General features: G+C 38.2%; 1 long non-coding RNA gene across 1 annotated transcript; it reads left to right on the top strand.

The window, feature by feature from the left end:
- Window positions 1-10,178: 10,178 nt before the first annotated feature.
- On the top strand, window positions 10,179-13,427 carry LOC133158276 (uncharacterized). Its single transcript, XR_009715181.1, has 3 exons — window positions 10,179-10,265; window positions 10,323-10,360; window positions 12,903-13,427. It is a non-coding gene; the product is annotated as an uncharacterized LOC133158276 (long non-coding RNA).
- Window positions 13,428-13,950: the final 523 nt, after the last annotated feature.

A 13,950-nucleotide genomic window follows, 5' to 3' on the forward strand; every position in this document is an offset into this window, starting at 1 on the left:
TGGGTCAAAAGAGGGAAATAGAATCAGGGAGTCTGTGCTTAATTTAGGTTACTGTGATACGTAGCTGTGTTTTCTAATTTGAAGCGGAGCTGCTGATAGCTCCTCTCACAATGTTCCACACCAGAGATGGAAAACAAAATATTAGGAATCTATATCATAGGTTAGAAAAGTGTGCAAATCGTTGCTGTCTGGTTTTAGTCATCTTTGATGCAGTGTCCCATATTTCTTACTTTGACAGTAAAGACTTGGTTTAGATTGTGATTTTTTTTCAAATGAATTAGTGCTTTAGAATACACATGAAATTATTTTTATACATACAATACATTCATGAATAACATTTTAAAAATGCATGTGTGAAAATCTGTGGCTATATGAATTAACATGACTTCAAAATGCCACTGTACGGAATAGATGAAGCAGAAAACTTCTTTTGTGGCAAGATGCTATGTTTGGACTGTCAAATAATAATGTGAACAGAGCAGTAGAGCTCAGAGCATTATAAAAAAAAAATCGCAGACATTCTAGGCCTACAGCGGCATTACTGAAGGATGATTCCGGACAAGCCCGAGCCAGTCCGAGCTCCAAGCTTTCAATCATGCTAATGCACTTGTCAAATGACACTTCATTTCATAATTTGCTGCCTCCTTATTGGAAGCAAAAGAGCTTTTTTGATCCATTCCCAGATACAAAGAAGGAAAAAAATTGGCTAAATAAAAAGGTTAACACATCGGAGTGTGAGATAAATGCACACAAAGAGCCAATGTAGTAATCTGTTTTTTATATCAGCTACATAATGTAAAAAATGAGGGCTACATAATGAAATGTGTTTTTTATGCATTGGCAGACTTCAGTAGACGTGTCTCATACATGGATTGCAATATTCACTAAAGTTCCCAGAACTAGGCTAGATGATGCACTGGTTACATTTACAAGTCAGATATTTGATACAGCCAACAAATACTACAAGCCTGGACATATGTTGCTAAATTTTTCACACGCTGCAGTTTATAAACAAATTCGGACTATATACACAGTAAATATGCTTCCTTTCATTTCTTTTTAATTTAGTGGATGATGCTTATGTTCAAGAGCGCTCAATAGTCCAGGAATGATGGGAGTTGTTCGATGCATCAACACAACAGCCATACTAAAAGTATTGATTGAGTTTTTCATTATGTGAGAATATTTTGGCTTATTCAGTTAACATTTGTACGTAGTTTTAGCTGCAAAACTCCAGAGCTGTGACCGCTTCCTGACACTCGCAGCTGTTCTGTCAGCCTCCCCCATCTTGGAAGACCAAGTGAATCATCCCATTGGCTCTTGTCTCCAAGGGTCCACATGTATCATCGTTGCTCTTTCCAGCCTGGAAAAAAAAATGCAGCTGGCGTCCCTGTCAGCTTTTTTCATTGTATTTTTTTTCATTTGTGGTGAATTGGCATTTGGAACACTTCCTCTTTACTTTGCCCCTATTTTTTTTATTATTTTCCTGCCCTTAAGAAGCACTCCATTGGATGGTCAGACAGCAAACACAAATGCCGCCTGCTCCAGAATGTCACATCCGAGTGAGACTCAGACGGAGCCGAGACAGAACTTCTCTGAGAGATGCATGTGTTCATAGAGATAGAACTGAATTAAACAGGAAGCCATGAATCTCTCTAAGTACATAAACTATGTGCTTTAAGGTACTTATTAGTTGGATGAGGGCAACCTGAGTTTTAGTCACGTTGGATACATATTCAATTTATATCTGTATACAAAAGAGGCTTGGGTTGTGCTTGGAAAAAAAAAATGTACTGTTTACATTAAAAAAAATCAGATAAGGGCAAAAAAATCTGATTTACTTTACTACTTTATGAATATAGCCTAAACGTGCTCTACTCTTAGTAGTATGTGTTGATCAAATACAGGGAGCGCGGCGGTGGACGGCGGCGACCGCGCCATCAAGCCCCGGCGTTTGTGCGCCGGCGGAGGTACGTGCCGACTATATTTTGCGATTTGGGGGTGAAGTGGATAGTTCGAGTGCCAGCTATCCTGAGGGAAACTTCGGAAGAAACCAGCTACTAGATGTATAATCATTATACTTTGTTCTACAATAATTTGCCATTAAAATACAGACATTCAACTACTGGTTTTGCGTAACCTATGTAAGTATATGTGGTCTGATGTATAGTTGTTATAGTACTTCTTATGTCTTTCTGTGATGTAGTGCATGTCTCGTTGATGACTTAAGGCGCCGTCTTCCATCTCTCATGTGCATGTTGCTTTCCGTCTGTACAGAACATTCTGTTATTTTGGTCATAGACTGTGGTCTCTATGTGAGCATTTAAATCATTTGCGAGGGTCAACATTGCATGCTGTTCATTCGAAGCCCCCCCCTTGATGGATATTTTGTTTGATTCACACTGACAGCATTTAACACTATTTGGTGACATGTTTGGCAATATTTGGATTGCACTCATCAGAAAATTAAACCCACATTTTATTTCTTACTTTGAACTATGCACATGTAGTTTTTTTTTTGTGGTATCCAGGAAGCTTACCCAACAATAACTTCGATTGTGTAATATAGATGACACGTCACGCAACTTTTCACTTTGATTTATGACTTGGAGGGAGACTTCAGCATAACTATTAAAAACGTTGCGACTTCCCAGATGCATGTATGTCTTGACAATATAAAAGACAGTGTCTTATGAAACATTCATATGGGAAAAGCAAATTTCATAAGATTCCATCATTTTGAGAATTTATGAATCTGGCTTAACCTATTGCACAAGTATTTTTGACCTTGCTGGTTTTTTTCTTTTTCTTCAAAATTCTAAATCCAGGGAAGTCCCGCAGCCGGGAGCATGATCCCTGCATTTACATTATACCAGTGCTAAAAAAAAAATCTTTGTTCCGTGACCCTCCAAAGCCAGTCATCATCAGCTTCGCTTGAGTTATCCTCAGTGAACAAAGGTTAGAGGTCGCTTAGGTGGAATGCGTCGGATTACAGACTCTTGCTGAGAGTGTACAATAGAAAAATTATCTCAACACCATAATGTGTGCTTCAATGCAATGAGTCGTATGTCAGGCCTATTGCTGTTCTCAGTAATATAGTTGCTCGTTGACCCTTTAAACCCAAAGCCACAAGTCATAGAAGAGATTCAGGATTAAGGTCAATGGACTGGAGGTTATTGTCAAAAGAAGGCTCTGAGAAGCGGGGACTCAATACAGTAGCAGTCGAGGCCTGACAGAGCACCACAGACTATTAGAACGGAATAAAAAAGTTACATTTGGAATCGTTTATTCATCTCTTTTCTTTCAATTCCTGAAAAAAATCACCTGATTTGAATGTAAATAGCCTTCAATTAAAGCTGATTGGTGGCAGGTAAAGCCATCTTGGCATTCTATTTTATAAATCCAATGTGGTGCTGTTTAAAAAGATGAGAATAGTGTCCCAATACTTGTGGACATGACTGCATGTCCTTGCTGTTCAGAAACTGGACTACTACATGGTTGTGCGGTTAGCAGCGAATTACAGTAGGGTCAAATGTTTTGAATCCTCCTCAGACTGCTGCTGGCAAAAGCATCTGCTTTGCTCACTGAAGATTTGTGTGCATCAAAAAGTATTTGGCCGTGCATGAGAAATATGGTGGTCTGTTGTTGAGCTAAATGTGTTTCATATCACTAATTGGCAGATACTGTAGTTCCCCCCTCACACGCACATTCCTGGTGTTCGTATGTTTTAAAAAGATCCTCCACAGCAGATATTGATGTCTAGCTAACTGGAGACTTTAATCCTTAATTGGATGAATAATATTAGGCAGCGATATTGGTATTCATAATGGCCCCACAAATATCGCTATGCTGTTTTTGGATGAATAATATTAGGCAGCGATATTGGTATTCATAATGGCCCCACAAATATCGCTATGCTGTTTTATGATAAAATATTGTGGTGAGAATTAGAAAATAAATATCATGAATGATTATTTTGTGAAAGGCAAATTTCCAGGAATTTTAATCAGTGTGCTATAATATAAATAAACACTCATATTAAGGTATTTCTTTTTGCATAAGCACAGACCATTTGCTTTTATTCCCTCCTGGCTTGTATAAGTAAATTCTATAGACTGTATGTATTATAACAGTAATGTCAAAGTGCTGCTTTCACTCAGTGCTGAGATGAGAGCTGACTGTTAGAAATGAGGTAATGCTTCCTATTACTAAGAAATATTGCAGTGATTGCATAAACATGTGCTTGTGTTTGCTAGTCAATAAGCAAATGAAAAATAATACGCCACCCATTTTTTTTTTCTATCTAAAGCTTTATAATTAATGGCCATTGATTAATTCCCGGCCGTCTTCACTACTATTGTGAATACAAAATGGCTGTTTTACAGTGGTATGTTGTAGTAGTTTGTGCTTTAAGGGACTGAAAATTGTATGATTCAAATGGTTGCAGTCAAAACTATCCAAGGGTGTGTAGTTGTCTCATAGGCCATATACTATGCAAACTGTTATTCTGCCTAGAAATCAATGGAATGATATTTTCTGGTGTTTTGTTCTGTAGCTGCTGACCGGGACTCTGGATGGGAAGATAAGCCTGTTTGATCCCAGCAGCGGGCTCTGTCTGTCTCATGACACCAGCTCTGCTGCACATAACATCTCCAGAATGTCCATGTAAAACACAAGATGCTTCTGCAAAGGCCATTGAAGACCAACCTGTTCAATATTATTATTTCAAGCATTATGACGTATTGTTACGGTCATTTCAATGTGGTCCCTTGTACAGTGCATAGCCTATAAAAAGATAGATCTTGTGGAGTGGTCAGGTTGACAAGAAATATCCACCAAATTTGCCCCGATTTGTATTTTTGTAAATCCTCAGTTTGACTGACGATTTGAGGTTTTCACCAGCCTTATTTAACTACAATGTCTTGCTATAATATTTCTCCAATTAGACATAATTATAGCTACATTAGCCAAAGACAATCCCATCAAGTTGCTCCCATCCCTTTACCCACAATGAGCATTGGGGCAGGTCAAGGATCAAAATGATGTAGAACAGATGTAGTAGTGCAAAGGCTGGCTGTGATCACCACTTAGCACACGAGGTCCATGACGTCAACTGGGTGCAACCTGTGAGGCTGCCAGGCCCACAGATGCTGCTACTACTGCTTGTCGCATTGGGCTCGAACTTTTTTTCTCTCAGGCCAAACCAAAATGTCACACCTGCCTGCAAGGGCTCACAATGTAAGTTAGCGTGTTGCCATGGTTTCTGATGGGTATAAATAAAACATTGCATGACCATTATTACTTTTTTGCCTCAAACATTTTACAGTTCTTGCAATGACTTATAACAATTGTCTTTGAAACTTTTTGTGTCTTAAATTTAAATTGATTATTGTTTTATAAATCTGTCAAGACACTTTTCAGACTTCAAACCAGTCACAATTTTATTGAACACAGAATGTAATCTTGAGAAGCAAACAAACAGACCCAACAGTGACATACAGTTGACTTATTTCATCATGAACAGTACAAAGGCAACTAAATAGACCCACAGTGATAGGAAAACACCACTAAACAACAAATAAAATCTTAAATTGAGAAGATTAAAAACTAATACCTTGGGAAAAATGTTCTTAACTACAAAAGTTAAGAATGAACTAGGGAAACAAGAACAAATAGTTCAACTAACGTCAATGGGGATAAACTATGAAAGGTTCCGAGAACAGGCGTTGGTAGCAAATAAACAATAGCCTGGTGTTTTCTGCATCTTCTGCGCCAAGAAGCTGACTATTATTAAATACAGGTGTACGCAGAAGACTCGGGCTTCAGGGGTCCTATGAACCCAATTTCCCAAAACTTGGGTTATTGTTTAATTCCAAAGTAAGAGTAAAAGTGAATTTGAGAAACGTCCAACATGGAATAACAAATGTGTTGGTACTTCACTTTTGAATGCCAATCAATGAGTTCTTTCCAACAATGTCTGTGACCATGCTCTACTTTTAACAACCACAAAAAGAAAACCCAACATTCACAATTAATATTCATTTTAATGACAGTTTATTGATTATATAATTTTATTTCAAGTAGGATTAAGTGGTGTCTTACTACGCTAAACCCCAGTTATAAGCTATTTATAGATACCAAACAGACAATCAGGCTCAAACTCAAGCAACCCTCATCGACCGTCTATAAATTAGACATACTCTATTTTATTTGGCTCTTTATCTGATCTTGAGGCTAAACACAGTGATAAGTCATTCACTTGTCTCGCTTTGAGAAAAGTGCTCCCGTCGAGTAATATGTGCATAATTAATAGCAATGCATGCAGATGTTGTGCTATTTGAGTAAGTAACCAAAATAAGAGAGTAGATCTGAAGACACATAAGATTTATTGAGTGACTAGGTCGCTTGGTTTTGTCTAATACCGTGTGTGTGTGCGTGCGTATTGCGTGCGTGCGTGTATGCCACAAGATGAACTGGCAAAGTTGACTTTGCCCTGTCATAGTGAGCTTTACTGTTCCTGCATACAGCAGCAGCTTTCTGCAGGGACAAACACTCATAAATTGTCTCCATTTATGTGGCCAGGTCTTTTCTCCATTTCATTGTGTTGGAATGTGCGTCAGTATATGCGATTGTAGGCCTACTCTATTTTTACTGTATGAATTAAAGTTGTAAGATGGCGACTCAGTGAGCTTGTGAAGGATATTTACATTACAACGCACAAGAGAATTCTTTGTCCGTGTGAGGTCATCGTGGGTGCACTTTCGCCATTGATGTCATCAAAAAAGCAGCACGTGTTTATCCTTCCGCCACACCCTAACATTCTAACATCTGGTCTAAAGTGTGATTTCCTGCAATGTTTTCAATGAAATGAGAAAAATTCTTGTTTGACTCCAGTTTTCCGAGTAATGGGACACAGATTTAATGTATGACAGATAAAGACAACAGGGCGGCCACATTTTGAGATGCAATAAATCCTGTGCGGTGATGCTTTCGGTTTGTTTGCTACCACTCTGGTTTAGGACATTGCACCTCCAATGTTGAACTCTGAGATTCAAATTTGTGTTTTTCATAGGAAACAATACAAATACAGTGTGTTAGATTGGTATCTTCATATAAACCGAACATACAATGTTGAATGTTTTAATCCTCTGCCAAGTCTAAAGATAAATTCATCACATGTAATGATTTGTCAAATTGTAAGTTTGTAGGACCATAGGAACAGTTACCGTATTTTCCACACTATAAAGCGCACCGGATTATAAGGCGCACCTTCAATGAATGGCCCATTTAAAAACTTTGTCCATATATAAGGCGCACCGGATTATAAGGGGCATAGAATTAAATAACTCAACGTTGCTCAAACGTGAAAACAATAACAATATATCAATACCTCAACGTTGATCAAACGTTAATATCACACAACACACAAAATAAACACATAAAGCTTACTTTAATAAATTTGTCCTCATCCACGAATCCATATTGGTCCATATATAAAGCGCACCGGATTATAAAGCGGACTGTCGGCTTTGGGGAACATTGGAGGTTTTTAGGTGCACCTTATAGTACGGAAAATACGGTAATTTGACTTGGGAAATTCTTCTGCCCTTCCATACCATGAATACAAAATCAGTGTAGCATTGTCCCCATTCAAACTCAGATTATTCTCTTTAAGTGTTTGAGTTGAAGTCAAAATGAAGGGTGGGGGAATATTTGCAGACAGTGTCATACAACTGTGACTCATTCTGTTCTCACACAAAGCTTTCCAATTGTCGTATAAATTCATGAACAAATTTAACAAGTATCAACTTTGATTAGATGTTTATTCGGTTGGTATGTGTCACATTGCCCCACAACAAAGATTGTCACGTTTCTTGGGAGTCTCTTACTTGTTCAAAAGGTCCATTTTAAAATGGAGAGTGGGTCCATCCAAGCTATCTCATCTACTCTTGTGTTATTTTACGAGACTTTACTGGCTTGTGACTGCACCCACAATTTGTTTCTGATCGCACTAACCGCTGTCAAATAGCATGATACTATCTTTCAGCAATTTGATATGACATAATAGTCCAAACGAGCAAAGGGAGACGTCTAATTGTCACCACTGTGTAAAAAGAAAAAAAAAACAGATTCCAAATCCAATCCACCCAGTTAGTCACAATTTAGATTTGGTGTGCCACCCCGATAAATTTACGTGACCCCGGCCATCTTATTGTCACTAATGAATGAGAAGGTAAATTGTATTCTTAATTGTAAAAAACAAGTTAACCCCTAAAACTAAAAAAGTATTTCCTAACTTTAATAGCATGTGATGAATGGAATGATGGTTGTGGATGTGAATCTTCTTGCTTTGTGTAACTTGTGTTCTCACATTCATCTCTTTTTAATGAGTCTTACAAAAAGCCAAAGAAAAAAACAAAACACTGAATTAATTGGTGGTTCAAAGCATTACTGAATGAACTGAGGTCTCAAAAATTTGAGCCTTAAGATAATTTTTTTTATAATTATTATCCTACTGGAATGTGAGTGAAAACCCACACAAACTCCAACTTGATGTTTTTTTCCCTTCAATCCTATTTGAATAATTAAATATTCAACACAGTCAATTTTAAAATGTCTCCTTTTCCAACTCTCATTCCAATCATGTGTTCCATGAACGTTTGTCGTACGACTATTAGTTATTCCTTCCCGTTCTTGCCAAACGCTTCCTCAGCATGTATTTGGAAGGATTAATTGCATGTGTGTTTACAACTACTGTTACCGGGAAACCTTGACAGCCTCAGTTGATGATGGTTAGCATCAGGCGGCGAAGCCTATTAATAAAAGGTTACGTTTTTGATTAGTTCTATCCTTTGGTATTTGATTGCGTCTTTAAAATACTGACATATTTACTTTTTGGGAAGGAAAAAAAAAACGTGTTAAGATACTTTGGCTCAAGAAAGAAGAAGCTCTTCCATCAGTCTGCAAAATGGGACGGCTTTTTAACAACTTGATGACGCACTTTGTCTGGATTCCAGGTTCCGACGGTCGCATCCCCAGAATTGGGACACAAAAGATTTCATTGGCGGACCACCTCGAAGTGAAGGTGTAATTGAATCTTATTGAGTAGCATTTCTCAGTCTCATATTCTGTCCTTGAACTTCTCTTTTCCGGTCGCGTGGTTATTATCACCTGCTTGACAAGTTCAGCTTGATGCTCTATTTCTTTTTGGCGCCAGCTTTTAAATCCCCTCAAATTAGCTCCAAGTAAGGAAAATCTTCTTCAGCTCCCACTGTGCTCATTTCTCCAAATGACAAATGTGACTCACACGCTCATTTACCTTGAATGTTTAAAAGGTTCGGTGAATCCACAGAAGCCAACTGCAAAACCTGGAGTTAATAATAAGCAGGAAATTCCTCACTTCGAACATTCTGTATTCGATCTATGATTTGTCCAAAGTGAACTTCAATGAACCTTGGCGTAGGAGATGAGCGATTAAAACTGCAATGGAAAAAAAGTCAAATCTGTGGATAATGGATTAACTAATTTGACATCATTCTGTCAATATTGATTATTATCATCAACTCTTATCATTTTTGGGTTCTTTGGCCCCAACTTTTTGTATTCCAAAAGATTACACTGGAACCTCCACACATTTACGGTTGATGGAAAAACTATTTTGCAGCCATTCAATTAGTCTTTGTACACCTTATCCTTTTTAGTGTCATACAGCCTATCACATCTACTACACCCGAGACTGGTCGCTAGTCAATCACAGGGTCCATTAAAAAAAAAAAAAAGAGCGGAAACTGAAGTCAAGTTGCATACGTACACAAGTCAGAGTAAATCCCTACATTTGCAAAAGACACAATTTTCTCAATAATATAACAATGGATGTTCATTGTAAATATTAATCAAAGTTATTGTGTGAAAAAATGTATTAATATTTCATTAAGTGTGACAGTGTTTCATCCAAATGGCGATAGGCTGGATTTTTAAGGTCAATAAAGAAGACATTGTTGCTTTAAGTTGTAATGCGGTTGAATACAGTTGTAATGCTGTAACCAAGGTAGTCAGTTTAAGGATTATAAGTGAGCACATTGCTTTATTATTCACCTCCATGCACCGTGACCACATAGAGTATGACGATATTATGAAGGATCTGAGCGAGGCTGCAGCACCTCCTGTGCCCAGGGACCCAAGGCCAAAGCTCCTCCTCCTCTTCATCCACCTCCTCTGCCGCATAAGGAGATCACTCTTACTTTCTTCTCTCTCACATAATACAGGTACAGCCTCGTCTTGTCCACACATAATCATAATTGTTGATGAAAGTTCTTTTCCAGATTTTACGTGTAGAATGACACCAAGCTTCTCCAAGTTGGTAAGCTCTTATAAACTTTTATCTGGCTGCTCTGCCTTACAGTAAATCCGCGCAACCCATCAGCACAAGCAGGGAAATGTGAAGTCTGGAAGTCATTATGGGATGATTGCATCTCACAAATGAAAATGCAATCGGGGTGGGGGTGAGTAGAAGAAGTGAAATGGTGGTTGTTCTCCCACATATACTGTATGTAAACCTGAAATTAGAAAATTATGCGTTGACCCCCCCTCCCCTCCCATTTTACATGTACCGTAACCGTATTAGGGACAGTGCTGCAAGGTTACTATGACAACAATATGCATCCTGCATTTGCAATATGGATTAGAGGGTGGGAAAGACATTGCAGTATACATTTCTCAATGAAGTTTCTCATTGAAGGTGGCTCACTGTGTCATTGCCATGAGGTTCTGGGTTTGAATCCAAACACCGAATGGTACAGCAGCCTACTCTACCGAAAATGTGGACTCGTTATACATTGGTATAAATGCGAATGTTGTAATGTTATAACAACTTTCTAAATTTGCTAAATTGAAGCTTATATTGTCAGTCAGTTGTTGGATGAACATTCAAGTGTTTCTTTTTTCAGAGAGCCAAGATGTTTGGTCCAAATGTAATTTGTTTTGAATCGAGCCAAAAGATAAACACATTCAGTGGCTTGTCTTGAAATCTGGAACAGTTTGCACTCAAAGTCTTGTTACGATTTTGTTGGTTGTGTACTTTCTTAGTCTCTGAGGCTTTGATTGGTTGTTAGGCTAATGCGGTTCCCATGTCTGAACAATAAACTGTGTCATCAGGCCAAAGGCGGGGATCATGGGAGGAGAATAAATCCTGACCAGCGTTATCTGAAAAAAAAACAAGTGTTTAAAGTGAGGCAAAAAACAAAAAAAGCATATTAGACAGTGAAATGAACCATCACTATTTGGACAGAAATGATCCAATATTTTGTCACTTTTAAAACAGTACAACCACACCCTCACTGTGTTCTGTTACACCCATGGATTGCACATGCAAGAAAATTAAAAGATAACAAATAATAAAACAAACAAGACCCCTAAATGTTAAGAGTATGCCACTCATTACAGGCTAATTGGGAAAACGTTTTTTTTGACACATGACCTCACGAGCAGTTACTCTGAGCTTCCGTGACTAAAGTCTTCACATTGACGACTGCTTTTCCTCATGTTTACATATTCAACATTTGACTTCAAAATGCACAAAGAACCGAAAATCCATTTGGGAGATTGTGCAAGAATATTTTATAGTGCCAGCCCTTGAAGCCAAATGTGGTTCATTGGTATTGCTCACTTTTTTGGCAGGATCTTCGCCTAAAGTCTGTTTGAAGTAAATCCTCATGAAATAAATGATTCTCATCATTCCCCAAACGATTATATTTTCGACTCTCACGTCACACGTGTGTGTGTGTCTCACCTGCTTGCAGTATTTCAAAGTTCTCAGAAGCCAGACGCGTGTTCTCAAGTTGTACCCGAATGTTCTGTGTTTGTGTTTTTTCAATGTTAAAAATACTTAAAAACCTCAACGGTGAGGTCACAGTTTGGAGAAGACACAGGGAATCTGCAGTTGTTTATCAGCCTTAAGTGACACCAGTTTGCATCTCTAGAGCGAGTGCCCGTTGATCTTGGTGATTCACAGTCAACATTTGCGAAATGATCATATGGAAACAGTTTAAAAGTGTTATATGAAGTATTATTTTGTTTAAGATTAACTATCCAATTTTATGATCTCTTCAATGGAACTATAGTGCTAATGTTACCCTGATTCATCTTTGCAATAATTAAGATCTGTCTATGTGGCTTGGGATTGACTGATTAGCAATCCATCATGTACATGGAAAAAAAAAGCGGTTAAAAAATTCCTTTAAGTAAGGACAACTTTTAAATATAAATGATCAACATTTATGGCCATAGTGTTTGTTAGCACAACAAAAGAAGCAATTTATTTGCTCCAAAACGAGTTGTTTTTACTCTCATCTTTAGGTTTGGCAAGGGACAATTATTTCTGTACTAAAGCCTGGATTGAAATGGAAAATTTGGAACCTTCAATTAACCTACCATGTATGTGTAAGAGGAAGCCCGGGTACATGAGAAAATTCACGAAAGCGAGATTCGAACTGACCTCAGAACTATGAGGCAGACGTGCCAACAACTAACCCGCCGTTCCGCTTATGATGCATTTATACTTCACTGAAATGCTTCTAAGATTTCAGGCTTTAAGAGTATAATTGACAGTTGTGAGACCACTTTTTCTTCTTCCAATCCCTTTTTGAAGCTTTCCCACCCTTTGTTGCGGGATGTTTTTCATCATGCATACCCGTTCTACATCTAATTATTCACTATTGCTTCAAAGACAAATAAGAAACTGTCCGTACTTTCTTTTTTTCCTGAAATGGAATTTTAATTGGCAGTGGCGTTTGATGCTCTTAAGATGTAACCCGTTGCGTAGACCCATGTCCATTCCTTATAGCCCCTCTGCAGGACTCCAAGAATGAGATGCAATATCAGTTTTTATTTCTCTGACACCACAGAGGGAAGCCTTGGCAAAATCTTGACGATCTCCAGACGCTACATGCTGTTTGCAAGCAAAGTGGAAACATCATAAGTAGCTATTGTATTGGATTTTTTTCTTTTTCTTTTGTCAAGTATCACATTGCAGAAATAGCAAGAATTCTTTTGGGGGGGGGATTTATAGGCTTCCAATAGCTTTGGAGTTGGAACATCTTCAAGTGCACTCTCATCAAAGACGCCATGTTCTTCTATTCTTCTCCAATATTCAATGTAGGCCTGGAGAAAATTCATTTGCAGTGAAACAAGTAGCTGACGACATCAAACTACAGTAATCCCTCGTTTATCGCGGATGATTGGTTCCAAAAACTACCCGCGATGAGTGAAATCTGCGAAGTACCGTCACCAACAAGAAGTACTGGGCAGGTTAACGAGTTAGCGGAAAGATACTAATTCGCGATCGTGCTAACACGCGAAAACTGACTTCTAAAGGAATGTAAACAAACCTTGGGAGCAATACTACATTGTCCTAAAGGTTAGACACGTTTCCTCAATTTAGAAGTTTTATTTTGACTTTTAAATGTTTTTTTTTTAATTTGGGAAAAAAAATCTGCGATGTAGTGAAGCCGCAATAAACGAAACGCGACGTAGCGAGGGATCAATGTGTTTGATTAAATAAGACACGAATGGGGAATATGTCAATTTGATCAAATAAACCATGAATAGGGAATATCTTGTTTCTCCGAATCTGTTCCGTCATCGTTGTTACTACTCGCTGGTTGACGTACTTTGACGTTTCTGCTGTTCCTGTTTTTTAATACCTTAAATTCTTACAATATCAATCATCCCACTTCTTGCCCCAAGTCAGCCCTATTAGATCCACATCACAATAAATAACTCTAGATTCTAATTGAACAAAAAGTCAGACACTGATCAGAAAGTGCAGCTAGACAAATAGTGAAACTCTTTTTCCTCGTAAAAGTAAATTTAAATGAATGGGGGAGTGGATGCCATGGGGCGGATGGGCATGGGGAAGGCATCATTTCTGTGAGCGTGGGTAGCGCGCACGCG

Source organism: Syngnathus typhle, linkage group LG8 (assembly GCF_033458585.1).
Source record: "Syngnathus typhle isolate RoL2023-S1 ecotype Sweden linkage group LG8, RoL_Styp_1.0, whole genome shotgun sequence".
Taxonomy (NCBI): Eukaryota; Metazoa; Chordata; class Actinopteri; order Syngnathiformes; family Syngnathidae; genus Syngnathus; species Syngnathus typhle.